Raw genomic sequence first — 16,623 nt, forward strand, 5'->3', positions numbered from 1 at the left:
TGTCTTGCTTTTATAAGTGTGCAGTGTTTTTTTTTTTTTTTTATATATTCTGATTGGATTATTGATGTACGAAATATTTAGACATTTAGGACGTACTAACCTCAAACATCGGATTAGTCGAGTTTAAGCAAAAAAAAAATATTGAACTATAAAAGCGTTCTTGTAACTCCTTTTCAATTTTATGTAAATATTTAAATATGAAAAATCAAGACTTTTCGTGATTTATTAAACAAGAGATCTCTGCGAGAATACGCAGTCGATAGTGCTATCAATTTACAAGTTTTTTTCAACTGCGATTTGACAAGTTTTGATGCTGAAGCTTAGTGTCATGAACTACCACCGACCGCTTAACATCGAAATTCACAAACAATGCTAAAGCAACGAGTTAGTCTAAACGAAAAGGAAAGCATTAAGAATGCAAAAGAAGTTGAAACAACTTTGCTGTTGGTGAAGTCAACACACTGGATTAGTTTGGGCACTAAATCTAGCCTAAAACGAATTTTCGCATTGAAACCTACCACTGTTAAGAAAATTATTACAATGCGTGAATTTACGATAAACAATTCTTGCTTAGTAAAAGTGTGAGTAAGACTTTGTCGCCAGTGAAATGTAACATTTAATCTTGGTAACTGACAAAATTCTCATGTTACAAATACACGTACAACAAGAAATTCACGCGTAATTTGACTTATTATTTTTTTTAAATGTGGTTTGTGAAATATACTTAAATTGTGCTTTTTAAAAAAACATTTCTTTACTGATATCACACGTATTCTCTGACAACTGCCGGAGCTGAAACGCAGACTATCGGGATCATTAGATTTGTAGAGCGAAATGTTAAAATTGTATAGTGAAACAGCTCCAATAAAAGCGAAAAATACTTGAATAAATACTATACCCCAACTTGGACCTGATTTTCGACAGGGAATTTTATTTATATACTGCTGAACTTGTTATAATTCACTAAACAGTCGATACTCCGAAGTTTTACTTTGACTTTGTGAACTTTGTTTCACGTCTTCAGCCACAGATGGCAGCACGGTGGTTGTTTAACATTTTAGTTCCTTGACCTCATCGCATTCTTGAAATTTCTCTCGCCAAATACGTTGCACCGGAAGCTAATATGTTACAAATCAAAAATGCAAAGTGGATCAGCAGTAGTAAGCATTGTGCTTTTGTTCTGGAAGTTCTTTGTTTTAATCCGTATGCGGGCGGCCTGATTGTTTCAAGAGGTATTCCCGAAATGAGGCTGAAAATTGATTATTTACAATAGGCTTTTAGCCTTTTACTTCCTCAAATTTTTCTCATGCTCGTATGTGTAGACCTGGCCGTTGTTGGCAAGATATAAAACCCAAATTAAATACAAAGATATCAACTTATTAAACACAAATTAGTTAAAGGAAACAGTATTACTCCCTAAGGATCAAGGTCAGATCTGTCACATATTAAGTTCTCGCAAAAAGTTTTTTTTCTGGTTGGTAAGTTTTCGCGTACATGAGAAATAGTTTATTACAGATATTTAGAATGCTCAAATAGTGAAAATGTATGATCATCATATTACATATATTTTTTCCAAACCTAAGAAATTTTTTTGATAAGGTCTGGGTTAAGGACGGACCCAGTTGCTTCATGTGCCTGGTGATGCTGGGATTAACCGTGCTGTGTGCAATATACGTTTTTTTTATTCCGACCTAGAAGTTAAAACTAGTGTGTGGCGAACTGCGGATATATTCGGCGGCTGTGAAACGTATGCTTCACCCATTTCAACGAAACATTAATCAATTCGTTAATCCACGTGTCTCAAAAGTACGGAACAGTAAACGGAAGGACGGAGTCTAATTGCTCGAAATATTTACTAACTGTACTGAAAACTGTGCCTCAAAACTTCAATTTCAGTAAACGATTTGCGAGCTTTCATTTTGTTTGCCTCCTGTGTTCAGTTTGTCTCACGTTAAATATAAACAGTTGTACACTTACCACGTAAGTCATAAGGAAACACTCTGAAAATGTTTAAGCTTCCCAACATAAAAAAAAAAATCCCTTTCGGCACAGCCTACAGGCGAAGGTAGATTTCGAAGTACCCATTTCTTCTGGAAATGTTTTGGAAACTTCTGAAACCACCTATGTTCGCTAATATTAAAAATAATCAGTCACATTTTCTCATTCCATGCAGCGAAAATATTTTGAATGTTACTAACTTAATGCATCTGGCATTGAATGTTATGCAATTATCTTTTATCTTAAAATTTTTCATCCCTTTTGCTATACGTGGTCGTATAAATTTTATTTTACAAAATTTAAGTTATATTAAGGTGGTTAGTAAATTTAGATGAATTTGATAAGTTTTGAATTTTGAAAATCTCAACCCATGTTTTTACGGTACGTAAAATTTAAAAAATTGGATTTTAGCCGACGGTTTTAGAGTATGAGTTTTACAATAAATCATAATGGATTTAATAGTGTATCTATCAAAAAGTAATTTCTACATTTATTTCCACCCTTGCAGTATTTTTTAATTTAGTAATTTTATTGTGAAACCGATTATATTAGGCTGACAAATTATTAGTCAATTATTGCGGTTACCGCGCTTAAAAATGAAAATTTTTCGAACGGTGCGCGACAGAAGAATTATTGTACATACTATTATATGCTATAGAAGACGCGGCATATAATAACCGACTACACTTGCAATTATTTTTTAAAAGTTAAACATTTAGTCAATAGTATATATATTAAAATTAAATATTTTATCAAAGTATAGAAGACTAGCTGCCCGACCCGGCTTCGCACGGCTATACTAATGGAAATAAATTAAGCCACATCTCCCATTTACAGTAATGGTAAATAACAAAAATCCGTGAAAATTTATTACAATGCTGTATAATGTACCGGAGAGAAAATGAATACATAGCACCGATGGTTTCCAGACTCATGCACGCAACGTACAACTGATGTACCCGTACTTCGCTACGGCAGTCTACAGGCAGATCACTCTTGCGCCGCTCATTATACATGCCCCTCCTTGTGGGTACGCCACTGCCGCGCGATGCCCGTTGCCATGGAGACGCAGAAGGCATGAACAATGCAAAATCCTGTTCTCATGCAGACAAAGTACCCACTGTTGCCTGGTTTTAACCACCCATGAGATCTAATTTTCGGAAAATGTCATCCTGCGTAACATAAGGAACATTACTGTGAAGTTTCAAGTCTGTAAAATATATATACTTGAAAAAAAGGGCAATAAAAAAACAAATTAAACAGAGGGGAAAAAATAGTTTAGGTTTGCGATTTAAAGTGATAAAAAGTATTTAAATACTAATTGAACTCTTATAAGGGTACTGATTGCTTCGTTGTTAATATCACACGGGTGTTTTTTACTTGTATGGGAAAATTAAGAATGATAAGGCATCTAGTGCGTGGCAACAATGTTAATAGGCAATAGGAAATAAACTTCTAGCGCCTGCGGCATTGTCAACACACACTGCGTACATGTACTATCTAACCCCCTCCAACGCATTTGATTCTAAATTGGACTTTTAGTAAGGATCACTAATGTTATTGATAATATAATATAGCCTATAGCCTTCCTCTATAAATGTACTATCCAACACTGAAAGAATTTTTCAAATCGTACTAATGGTTCCTGAGATTAGCGCATTCAACCACTAACTCTTCAGCTTTATAATATTAGTGTAGAGTATAGATTAATAACATTTTATTTTAGTAAGAAATTATTTTACTGTAACTCACATCGTTTGGAAACAAAAAAAAATTCATAAAGTGGCATGGCAATTATTTAGTTGTGAGGAATCGTTATCGCTGTTTCAAATACGTTAATAACTAGTTTAGGTACAAAAATGTATTTTATCATTACTTAGTTTTATTTTCATTATACATGTAGGCTACATATATCCCACCATGACCTGTTCTCTTACATCAAAATTATTGATTTCAATTTTATTATTTTACGTAACTGTGAAATTTAAATCTAATTTGTAGCAGTTTGTTACCTTTCCGTGAACAGACGGATAGCGAAATGTATAAATAAATTGCGGTTTCTGGATCCGTTCCCTTTTCTACCTTCCGTGTCATTGTGGAAAAGGTCTGGACGCCGAAAACACTAGCTAGTTTACCTTGCAATTTAAATTGTGTACATTTTAGCCTGCAAACTGAGCCCTAACGAAGTGTGTACTTCATCAAATGAATTTAATCCGGTCTGTTGCTCGTTCGCGCCCGAGCTTCTGTTAGCGGGAGCGTATTGATCTACCCCCGGGTCGACTCCTCCCTTCTCGGTCATTCTGCAACTATATACGTCCGTGTCCCGTGGCATGCACGGAGGCGCGAACATGCGCGCTCGCGAACAGCGTTCCGTTTTATCCCCACGCCTGCCTTCTTGAGAGAGCAACGTGGTATACCGTGCATTTTGACGCGTTTTTTGTCAAAATGTCAGATCCACCGACCTGGAGACATTTTTTTCCTCAGTTTACTTCACGCGTTTTAATTTTTAATGGCGCCCCTACTTTCCCGTTAAATCAAAGCTGTACACCTGTAGGACTATGCGGATACTTTTTTTTTGTTTTTGTTGCGAAGCGAATATCAAATCGAATGTTTAACATATTAGCAGTCAAATCGAATTGCGAACATTGTTCTCGGTGAAACTACTACATTTATTTTACAAAATACAGGATTGAAAGAAAAATAATAATAGTTAAAAGTTGGTAATATATGAACTTATTAAGTGACTAACCAATTGGGCTCTCTCTCATATATAATCATTATTCAATAAAAATTATAAAATAACCATGCAAATTAAGCATTCATAAAAGCAATCGCAGTGCCTTTATTTTTTTTATTTTTTATTTTTTTTAAGTAACCAACTTTATTCAAGCAAAGCATATCCCAAATCTTTTCTTGTTTCTTGATCAAATTTAAGGCTTTCAAATTTATAAAGCTTTGCATCACAACCAAAGCTTCAAATAAAACGAAAAGCAAAATTCCTGGCGAAGTTAAATTGAATATTGAAAACAGCTTCGAATGTTCAGCTTGGTCGAAGCTTCGCACAGGTCTGAACCTGGTACCAAAAACTAAAGCACAATATATCCATGCGTTATTTTCATTTTCAGAACGTTAATGCCATTCACGCAGTAATATAAGAGAAGTAATGCTTGATCTGCAGATTTTTCTGTGATCTTCCGTCGTCGTTTGGATGGTAATCGGCTGAAATCGTACTTGCTGTTCGTATCAACTATAGCTACAGTCTTTTGCATACAGGTTTTCTTTATAAACGGGGTTTGCCTGGAATGACAATAACGCAGCACTCCACATACGTTACATCTGCGTAAGTTACGGAACGCCAACATGGTGTGCGCAAATGTAGTAACGCGGGGACTCGGGACATTTAGGTCGGGTCTATCTATGAACTACGCAAGCAGTGCAAGGGAACTCAAGACGCATGAAGTTCAATGCCGACGTTCTCAGATTAACTCAAATATGAACTACGCAAGACGCAACGCAAGCAACGGCCGCGGAGGTTTTTTTTTTAATTTACATTGAATTTTCACTTTTTAAAATCAAATTTTTTAACCTACAGTTTCTCGTGTTTTCATGCAGCCTCGGAGAATAAATTTGGTTTTCTACTGGTTAACAATCAGTTTGTAGATTTGATGACCGTCTTGAGACTTTCGTGTGTTAGGTACAAGGGACCGCGAGTGTTCCTTTGCGGTAGGATGGCGTGTCGTGTTTTTGCGTTGATGCGTCAATTGCGCGCAGTTTATAGACCCGGCCCTGCGCCTGCCACGGTTCGCGGTTGGAAAGTGTGTTTCGCGCATGCGCGCCCCTCCTGGCGTGGGCGAGTCTTTCCCCCTCTTCCCCGCTTCCACTCGGGTGCAACGGATTGCCTATGGTTCACAGCGATGACCGCCACAACCGCAATCCGAACAGTTCCGAAGTTAACCGAAGTAAAAGTTGAGGTTAGGTTCACTCAGTGTAACAAATAATAGTTTTTTTCCCCCCGAGAGGTTAGGTTATCGTAACCAGAATGAAAGGTTAGTTTAGGTCAAAGGTTGGCGTACCGTGGCTCTTTCAGTTGGCTCTACAACACTCTGTGCCGCCACAGCACAAATAAAAAGCTCAACAAAATCAAACTGCCCAATCACAATGCATGTCCTCATCCTGCGTTCTCGCGCATACCACTGCACTCATCCAGCTGCTTTTTTGATTTTAATAATTAATTAAAATAATTTCGGTTTTCTTGTTTTATCAGTAGGGCTCCACTAGTAATTACAATAGTTTTTTTTTTTTTACATTTACGTTTGTATGTAAGTAGCCTTTATTTTTTAAGATTTTTGTTGTATTTTTGAATAAAATATTTTTTATTGTTTTTGTTTTTTTGGCGTCTTAAAATTCCATATAGTTACAGAAAGTACATGTTAGGCACTCTAAGAACAAAATTGAAGACTCTTTTTTATCTTATTTGGCTCATCTCACTCGAAAGTCTGCCGATCCCTGGTGTTAGGTTAACGTTATTTATGACTGTAAAACATGCAAATCCTTGCAATATTGTGAATTCCACAAATCCCACCTACAACACGCGAACGATCGGAAAGCTTCGGAGAACTTCGTGACCGTTCGGGCGTGGCTCTCGAGCGCGGACGGGTTGGCGGCCCTGCTCCGTCCCCCCCACGCCAGCGGGCAACGCGTCAGTCAGAGTTCTCCCGGACGCCGGCCCGTGGCGAAGTCGCTAGGCCCGCCATGCGAGCTCCGCGCGTCTGAAGACCTGCTTCCTCCCTCCCGCTGTTCAGCTCGCGGCAGGCCAGGTGAGTTCTATTTCCCTCCTTGTTCTGTGGTGAGTTCTGCCGCCGGACGGTAGTTGCTCGCCTTCTCGGACGAGTCCCGGGAACCAAGTTGTTCTCGTGTGTGTATTTCCACGTATTTTCCAACCCAGTTTGTATGGTTTCACGATCCCCTAGCCCCTAAAGCCACCCTCGGCTGTATTGATCCTGTAACGGATGATTCTTGCGGTTTTAATTTAGTACCACATTGTTGGATCCTGTACCACATTGTTGGATCCTGATCTTAACAAAAACTTAACTTGTGACATAAAAATGATTTATGATCGTAAAATGTATACAAAAGAAAAAAAAATTCACGAGACATGACATAATTTTTCTATTGTGATATTTGAGTTTTTGTTAAATCAAGGTTCTTTTCGACGTACTGAATTTCAAACTGCAATTATCATGTACCACAGGAGCATCAGGATCAGAAGATGAACTTGGATACGGGAAATGGTTTAATAACAGTTTTTTTTTTTTAAGGATTCGATCGCATAAATAAAACTTCCAGAGTGATGGTTAAAAAAATTTAGATGGTAAATTTCGATCGCGTTTGTTACTTGGCAAAATCGGACCGAAGGGTTCAAATAGGGAAGTTTTATTGAAAAAAAAACTGACAGTCGCCATAATTAGTATGAAAAATACTGAATACTAGGTTTAGTGCAGGATTATTTGATACTATCACGCGATGGCTCAAGGTGTGGAAAAAATAATGGTTCAAGGGGGGAAAAAACTAATTTTTTAAATACAAATTTTCTAAAAGAAAAGAAATCATTACTGCAAGGTATGAAATTTGGTTAAATGTTGACAAATGTTTTTTGTTCCAACGCAACGTACAGAAATAGGGACTTTGAAATCAAGCTCCTAGCCGAAAGTTTTTTTTTTACGTCATGCAGAAATATCTGGAAGTTGGATAGATCTAAAACTGAGATCCATTCCATAGACACCCTTGCGTCGTCCCAGGGCGCGCCATCTTGGAGGTTACTTGCGCATTTCACCGGCGAGGAGACGAACATGGAGCATCTGTGGTAGTAACGGGACTACCCCGAGAAAACCCACAAGATTTGTCGCTACCGGGAATTGAACTCGGAATCACGTTTGCAAGATGTGAGTGATGTAACTGAGTCCCCTGTTTTATCTCGTTATTTAGCTTCTAACGTTTAGTGTTTACATGATTTGAAATAATTTCTGTGTAAAACCGCGGTTAATTGTTTATAAAATGGCTTTTTCTTCTTCTAACAAGCAAGTCTTATTGAAAGATTTTTATGAACTTTAAAACCAAATTTTTGGTACGTGTACTGTAAGCATGAAATCATTTTTTATACAGCCTTCGTCTGAAACACTTTATTTTTAGTAGACCATTTAATTTAGGTTTTCCCAAACCCCTGAAAATTTTCAGGTTTCTATGAATGCACCTAACGTTGAATGTATTTTTAATGTATTTTTTTTATTTTTCATTTTGCCTAAAGTTCCCGTTTTTCTGTCAGTCTTAAACCATTGATGCCTTCCTAACACTGTAACAGGGAAGGTCGGTCCCATCAAGTCTTCTCCCTAGATTTTTTCTTATTTTTACTTGTGGCGAAGTTATGGTGTAGACACACCTTTGTCTTTCACTTAACAAATATATATTTTTAAATATAACACTATTACGAATTAAAATAAATATTAAAAGGAAGAACAAAGAAGAGAGCAAGGGCGCCGCCAGCCGATGGCCATCTGATGGCATAAAAGGGGGGAGGGGGGGGCAAGTTGTGGGAAAAGTATGTATTTTTTGCATTTGGCTACATTTTTTTTTAATTTCTAGGGCTCTAGGAGGGGGGGGGGGGGCACTGCCCCCCTACCCCCCCCCCCCATGGTGACGCCCTTGGAAGAGAGCTCTTAAAAATATTTACTGAACTAAGAAAATATTTTATACTAAAAATATGGAAACAAAATGTATAATTTTTTGTCCAATACGTGCTCTTTAATGGTGATCTGATTTCTTACAGAGAAAAAAACACACAAAATTAAAAGTATAAACAAGAAAAAAAAACTATAATTTACAAAAAAACTATGTAAATTACAGTTTTACTTTAAAAACCGAAAACTATTCATTATTCAACCATATATACACTTAATTAACTGAGGTAAATATGTATTGTACGGATTAGCGCCAAAAAAAATCGTACAAATATGAAATAACTTTCATTATATGCTATCTTACGTCCTCTCTTCAGAACCGCCTGCGGAGATAAAAAATTCCAATTACTTTAGGAGATATCGAATTTTTTAATCTTCATTTTTTGGCGATTTTTTTTTAAAAAAAAATTAAAAATCCGAAAATACCTTTATTTTGTGCTCTTAAACTTCCTCTTTTCATTAAACCCGGCTGAGATAAGAAATTCCAAATACTTTTGGAGATATCGATTTTTTTAATTTTCATCCTGTGCCCTCGTGCGGCGATAACGGTTGCTTGTTTACAAGTATCTTTTTTTTTTTTTTTTTTTGTGATGTTCCCGAACGGAGAAACCTAAGATGCACATAAAGTTCTGCCATTCCCGATTACACCCGAACAATTCACCTTCGGCCAACCTCGGGTTTATTTATTAATATTTCTCTGTTTATTTTAATGTAGCTATACTAACCTAACTAACCATCCAAATGGTTTTAAAGTGTTTTAATGTAGCTAACCTATCCGACCACTTTTAATATTTCAATTCATTTTTCCTGCGCAAAAATAAATAAATCCCGAGGTTGGCCGAAGGTGAATATTCGGGTGTAATCGGGAATGGCAGAACTTTATGTGGATCTTAGGACTCTCACGTGAACGAATACATCATGTAAAAAGAAACTTACGTGAGTTTATTCTGTTCATCCTTTTTCCCGGTTTGTTAGGTCAGGTCAGCTACATTATAAATACTTTAAAACTAAACAACCAATAAAATTAATTTTATTATTTTTAATGTCTGTTCAGTTTCAAAGTATTTATAATGTAGCTGACCTGACCTAATCTACCTTTGTCCCATTTTGTTAGGTCAGGTCAGTTACATTATAAATACTTAAAACTATACAACATGTAAAATAAATTGATATTATTTTTAATTTCGGTTTATTTTGAAGTATTTATAATGTAACTAACCTTACCTAATGGATAATTTCTGTTATTTAGACATTCACGCGCACACGGCAAAATATAAAATGGCGACGGTCAAATTATTACACACGTCTGGTATAGCAATATAAGAACGGCCATATCTCCAAAAGTATTTGGAATTTTTTATCTCCGCAGGCGGTTCTGAAAAGAGGACGTAAGATAGCATATAATGAAAGTTATTTCATATTTGTACGATTTTTTTTGGCGCTAATCCGTACAATACATATTTACCTTAACTGATAACATACGCGCCGGTGATGCTACCATACCTCATAAATTGAGATAATATCTTATGGTAAGTTGCGATAAAGCTTAAACACAGAAAATCGTGTCGGTACACCATATTACACCGAACAGTAACTAGAATCATGAAATTATCAACATCTTAACACACAAACCATAAAAATTTAATTTTGTAAAATTTTCTAGTCAATTTAATATACTTATTTAGCATGAAGATTGTACGAACAAGTAAAGCCCAAAAAAGATATGAAAACGAATTACTTTGTTTCATGACCTTGTGTATTTTATTAACTCAGTTTTTTTTTTTTTTTTTTTAGATTACAGTTTGGTACGTTTTCCCAAACACAAGAGAACTCTTGCCAATTTATATTTATAATTGCCAATAATTCTGTCGACATTACATATATTATTGTATATTTTGTGTAATATTTTCTGATAATCAACAATATTTAAAAGTGAACTGAATTTATGGAAATAAAAACATTAACACGTTGACTCCATGTTTAAGGAAAAAAATAGGCCTGAAAATAGAACCCTAAAATTTCTCTACTTATATATTACTTATTAAAATCGTACTTATGTAATAAATTTCGAAAGACATGACGTAGGTTAATTGTATTGTATGATTTAAAAAAAAATTAGAATATGGCTATTATATATTTACGAACAATTAGATACAGTTTTTTTTACAATGTAGATGGCTCTCAATTGCTTATGCAATATAAGAGCTTAACATTAGGGCAAAGTTACAATCTGTTGTCCGAAAACTCCTGATTTCATTCTATTTATTCCATCACTTTTCACTTCTGTTATGTGTGAGAGAAAAAAATTCCACCTCTAACATACACGCATCTTCCAAGTTGCATGTAATTATGCCAACAGTGAAAATGCATGTTTCATAAAATGTGTAGGTTAAGACTTGACAAATTTGTCCGGTTTTTCCACATTCTGGAAAGTAAGGGAAAATTCAAGAAAATTGTAGTTAGTCAGGGAATTCACATTAAATCCTGGAAAAGTCATAGAAATTCCCCGTGAGAGTAATTTTAGGGGGAAATATGCTACAGACTGCCATCACACAGACTCGAGAAAACCTTTTTTCAGATGGTGTTTTAGTGCATAGTCATGCACATTGTAAAATGGCGTATGTAAAGTTCTGTTTGAACTGGTTAAGATATAGAGATGGTGGAGGCTAGATTTTCTTTATTTTAAAAATTCAAAAATAGTTAAAAAGAATAGTCGGGCAAATTTGTAATTTTGGTTATGTAATTTCAGGGGGAAAGTCAGGAAGATTTTATTATAGATTTTTATGGCCACCCTGATAGATTTTCAAATGTCAAACATTCATAAAATTGATTTTTAAATCTACAAAATTCTCGTGACAACTTTGTAAACTGGTAATATTATACGAAACTCAGATTTGTCAGTATTTAAAGCTACCGGAAAATTAATTTCTTTTCGTCAACCGTTGTAAAATTCCGTGTGCCTGATGAAGTATTTGATAGTATTTTTTTTTTTTTGTGAATTACCAAAAAAAAAAACGCTGATACATCAGAGTTTTATTTATACACCAATCTCCATATTTCTGACTTCCATAATGAAAATCTTACGTACACTCATCCCCTATTTAACCCCCTTAGGGGATGCATTTTCAAAACTTCCTTTCTTAGTGCTCACTTACGTTGTATAAGGAACTCCTATGCAAAATTTTGTGTCGTGCTTCTAGACGGACAGGTTTCAGCTGTGCATTGTCTGTCAGTGTTAGTTTTATTAAGTGGATTGAATAGGCTCGTAGAGTTATTGCGCGTGTTTCCGGCAAAGATAACAAGTACCTCGCTGTCTGCGAGAGCCTTTGAACTGATTTCAAGTCTCGTTTTCATATCGTTATCGAGTGCAATGTCTCGTCTTGGATGAAGCTATTGAAGGGGCGGACACACGCAAAAACCAGGTATGTCGGGGAAGTGACGGTCCATGTCGTGAACTGACGCACGGAAACCGCGAACATCCCCTGTGATTGGAGCCCGCTATAGTACTTTGCTATTAGTTAGATGACAAAGGGTCTGACTCAAGATGAAACCACATCCATGGGCGTAGCCGGGATTTGTTGGTAAGGGGAAAAAAGGGGGGGGGGGGGAATGAAGATAACAAGAACACATTTTGATAGGCATGTTTATTAGGATCTGAGGAAAGTGTTAAATAATTCTCCCCCCCCCCCCCCCCCAATCCTCCTCAATTCCCAAAAACGCTGCTGGTCCGTGTTCCTCCCCCAAAATTTTTCAAAAATGATGCTTTTATACGAATTTTTGGCTATCTGACCTAGTGTTTTTTTTTTAAACGTGGAAATTTTTTAAATAATACGTGACACTTACTATATAATACTGCTTATGATTGTGTTCTAATACGTGTTAAAGAGAAGGCTGGCTACGTACTATATAATGTTTAATATTCAGTGTCCATAAATCGCGGCATATATTAGTTATTTTAAGCTGGTTTATGAGCTGTTTCAGAAGGGGGCATGACCCCTTCTTGACCTCATCCACCCTTATTTTCATTCTGATTGAGCTCCAGTAGAAACAACTTGCTACTGGAAGTGTATTGGTGGCGCAGTCTGTCACGCTTTTAGATAGCAGTGACGAGCAAATGGCGCCCACTGCTGCTAGTTTAACACCCAGTTTTTTGATTAAAATTATTATTTTGTTTACTATCGAGGGTTTATGATAAGTTTCAGTATACTTGTAATTTTACTGTGTGTTAATTTTTTAAGACCTAAAAATAGTGTCTTTTGATAGTAGTATTACATTTGTATGCATTATTAAAGGAAACAAATTATCAATTCAAAAATCAATAATTATTTTACAGCATAAAAATTTTAAAAATTCAAATATTAAAATATTCCTGAATTCGTGTATGTATTTTAGTGTGGAAATATGCAACAGTACTAAAACGTAAACATGTTCATCTAGTGTAGCTGCTGCCATCTGTATTTTAGGAAAATAATTTGATAGCACAACTTTTATACACAAATTCGCATTGCAATTACAGTTATCTTTTTGAGCTTTACATTTTTCGTTACTATCTGACGATGCCATCGCCTTGACTTAATTATTCCACTGGGTGTAAAGAAGATTCACTCGAAAAAAATCAATATCTCAAACAGAATGAGGAATCTGCAGATAATCGTAGCTTACGTTTAAGTCTTAAGACGCCGTGTGCAGTATTGCACAAATCTATATTTTTGCATGATATTTCTTCCCTATGTTGGATTACATATTGAATGTTCATAATTTTTACTATAGTTGTATTGCTGATTACACGGGAATTTCTCTATATAAGCACTGAGGATCGGTTTTTTTTAAGTTGTAAATGCTTACACTTGATACTGTTACGAGGCCGCTAGAGACGAGGACCGGCCACACAGACCGGCGCGTTAACCTGGTGGGATTCCTAGGGAAAACCCCACCTCCTACTGGAACGGGTGAGACAACAGGTAGCAGCCGTCCCTCCGCCATCGCTACACGGAACTCCCATTAGCGGGGCACTCTCTCCGCCCTCCCATAGAGTCCGGGCACCCAGCTGTCTCTCTGGGAGGATTCCGCAGGTTTCTAGAGCACCGTCGCGGGAAGTGGCGTGACTGGTACGCCAATGTTCTCGCAACTCCGAGTGTTCAGTCGGGGGACTTTGATGCCGTGACACTTCGGAGGGCTACGAGACCTAGAGTTTATGAAAGGCGAGATTGGCGAGCGATAGCGGGCGACGAGCGATGGGCTTCGTGAGCGGAGAATGGAGCATCTGTTACGTCACAGCGGACGAGTGGGTAGTGCGGAGCGAGAGAGAGCATCCTCTGTATCGTGTATTCTCCTATATACTGTTAACGCATGAACCCCATTGCAACCCGCATTTCTGTGCCCAGGTTTTTCCCCTATGTCTACGCATGTTTTACCTGGGCCCAACTGAACATAGTTTTAATCGAGATTTAAGATAGGGGAGTTAGTCGCTGCCATGGCTGGCCAATCCCCGCACAAAGCATGTACCAACCTCGGGGATTGGTACAAGTATTTGCCAATTAATTTAATATAAAACTGCAATATAACATTAGCATTGAAGAAGCAAGATGCCTAATAAAGGACATGTGAACTCTTACAAAAAATAATACTTTCAAAGGAATTTACACAATTTCGTTCAACAAATAACAGTTTATTTGTTCAAAACAAGTAACATGCAACTAAGAAACTGACAGAGATAAGTCGGAAGTAAGCACATAAAGGTACAAAGTTTATGAAAATAACGAACAAAAACAATTAAGGCGTAACTGCACTAAAAACTCGTGAATACAGTCGCAATAGCAATGACTAACCTTTAAATCATGCAGATGCAATATACTGAACAACTCATGCAATCCAATACATTTTTTAAGCCGTAAATTACTAAAGATTCATACATACGATCGCAACTATGCAAGAGCGATATCAAGAGCAATTAATACACTGGACAAGATTTATACCAAAAGGGAGAAGCCTGATACAACTACCGCATCTGACAAAGGTTACAACAAACTTTGCACATGACTACCTAACATAACCATGTCATGGATTCACGAACCTTCGTAAGTACGATCACAATACTCAATTCCGTGAAGTAGGTACAAACTGCAATACAATAAAACAATTAAAAATCAATTAAATTACTAAACATATTTTACGACCCCGCGGAGTCGATAAAAGCAACACATACACAGTTACTTTTAAAGCATTTAATTCCTAGCGACGTTTATCTTAACTCCTTTTAACATAGTGTGCCATGCACAGACCACTCGTGGACATTAAGGTTGACCTTAAAAAAATTTGATAATACTGGGAAAAGCCCAAAGGCAACACAGCCAATCAAAACGACTGAGCTACATTATTTCACTCAAATGATTCCTACACGATATAATTAATGGTAAGCCAAACAAAATTTCCAAAGGAAATCCAAAAACAAATTCAGGAAAAAGGCTAATCCAAATTTAATCACATACCCTAACCTTCATGCTGCCCACACACGTCGGACACGGAGAACTACCTGCTACCCAATTAATTACATGTTGCCTTGTTCGAACCTAAAAAAAATAAGAACGTCAGGCAGCCGTTGCAACTACCATGACGACAGGCCGCAAGAGCGCATGCGCAGAGAGAAGACTGGAGTAAGGGAAAATGAGGGAAGGCAGCACAGACCACCAGGGAGGGCGCAATAAGAAGATTCTTGTTTAGCGATGACGTCACACACGTAAATGTCTTCTTGCTGCCCAGACTACTGTTAGCGGAACGAACGGTAAACAGCTGTCTCTTCTTTCTCTCTTTATTTTTTTCTCCAAACGCCATGGAAATGTCTGCGCTCGCTGACACATTGCAGCACGAGCGCCAACTGCAGGCCGCACCACGTGCTTCTCCCTACTTCCTGTTACACATTTCCGTCGCATTCCCGGCGTAATTACTCCCGACAGATGCCGTACACCGAGATCTGAGACGCTGCACATCAAAAATCGGCAAGCTGGAACGTCGGCAGATAATAGTTTCTTTGGATGTGGTCTCGACCGAGAATTAGTTAACAAAATGTCGGTGCTCTAGACTTCAGGAGCCACCCTGAAGGAGAAGTTGCAGACCCGTGCTCGGCAATCAGCAGAAACTGCGCGCAGCCTGAAGGCCCGTTACACAATGACGCGGAAACTTGACTGTTTGCGACCAATGAGATTGAATTTTACAGTTACGAAACGTTTATTAATTGAAAATTTTTTCGAGGTAATGGATTTACAAATATGACAAAACTAAACCACATAGTAATGATATAGCACTAAATATTCTTATAATTTAAACAATATTATATTAAATTTAACACATGAACAAACATGGCTACCGCCGTTCTACAATGGAAACGAAGACGGATCCACGTAGGCTAAACGGCAACGGATCTCATGGAACACAGTTTCTACAATATCACGCAGACGAGATTAGCTCGGCAATGCTGAGCTCTTCCGTTTACGTTGTTACGTGCGACCAATAGACGCAAAGTATTTGGCTGTAGTTGGTAGCCGTGTCTGTATGTTCTAAATGTGTTAAAAATTGGTTCTAGCACAAGAATATATAGTTTTCTATTATCTCGAAGAATAATATATTTCTTAGTTAAATTAATATTTCGTAACCTTTAAATGCAATCTTATTGGTTACCATTTGTTACGTTTCCGTGCATTGTGGAAGCAGCAAACGCGGTGGTGTAATGTTTCTGGAGATGCGTTTACGTTTGCGTGATCCGGCTCCGCTTCCGTGTCATTGTAGAACGGGTCTAATTCGCCTTTTCCGCTCGCTCGAGCAGAACGACTGGCTTCCGAAGTCGCTACTGGCAGCGAGAAGATAGCACCGGCGCATTCGTGAAGCCAGTTTTCGA

At 37.3% G+C, this 16,623-nt stretch overlaps 1 protein-coding gene across 1 annotated transcript in view; it reads left to right on the forward strand.

Annotated features, from left to right (window-relative positions):
• Positions 1 to 6,664: 6,664 nt before the first annotated feature.
• The window catches only part of LOC134539553 (probable sodium/potassium/calcium exchanger CG1090), an 87,216-nt gene continuing 77,257 nt past the window's right edge, over positions 6,665 to 16,623 (forward strand). Inside the window, exon 1 of the mRNA XM_063381688.1 lies at positions 6,665 to 6,815. The gene's annotated coding sequence lies outside the window, so the exon portion shown is untranslated. The remainder of the gene's footprint in view (positions 6,816 to 16,623) is intronic.

This window comes from Bacillus rossius, chromosome 15, assembly GCF_032445375.1.
Source record: "Bacillus rossius redtenbacheri isolate Brsri chromosome 15, Brsri_v3, whole genome shotgun sequence".
Taxonomy (NCBI): Eukaryota; Metazoa; Arthropoda; class Insecta; order Phasmatodea; family Bacillidae; genus Bacillus; species Bacillus rossius.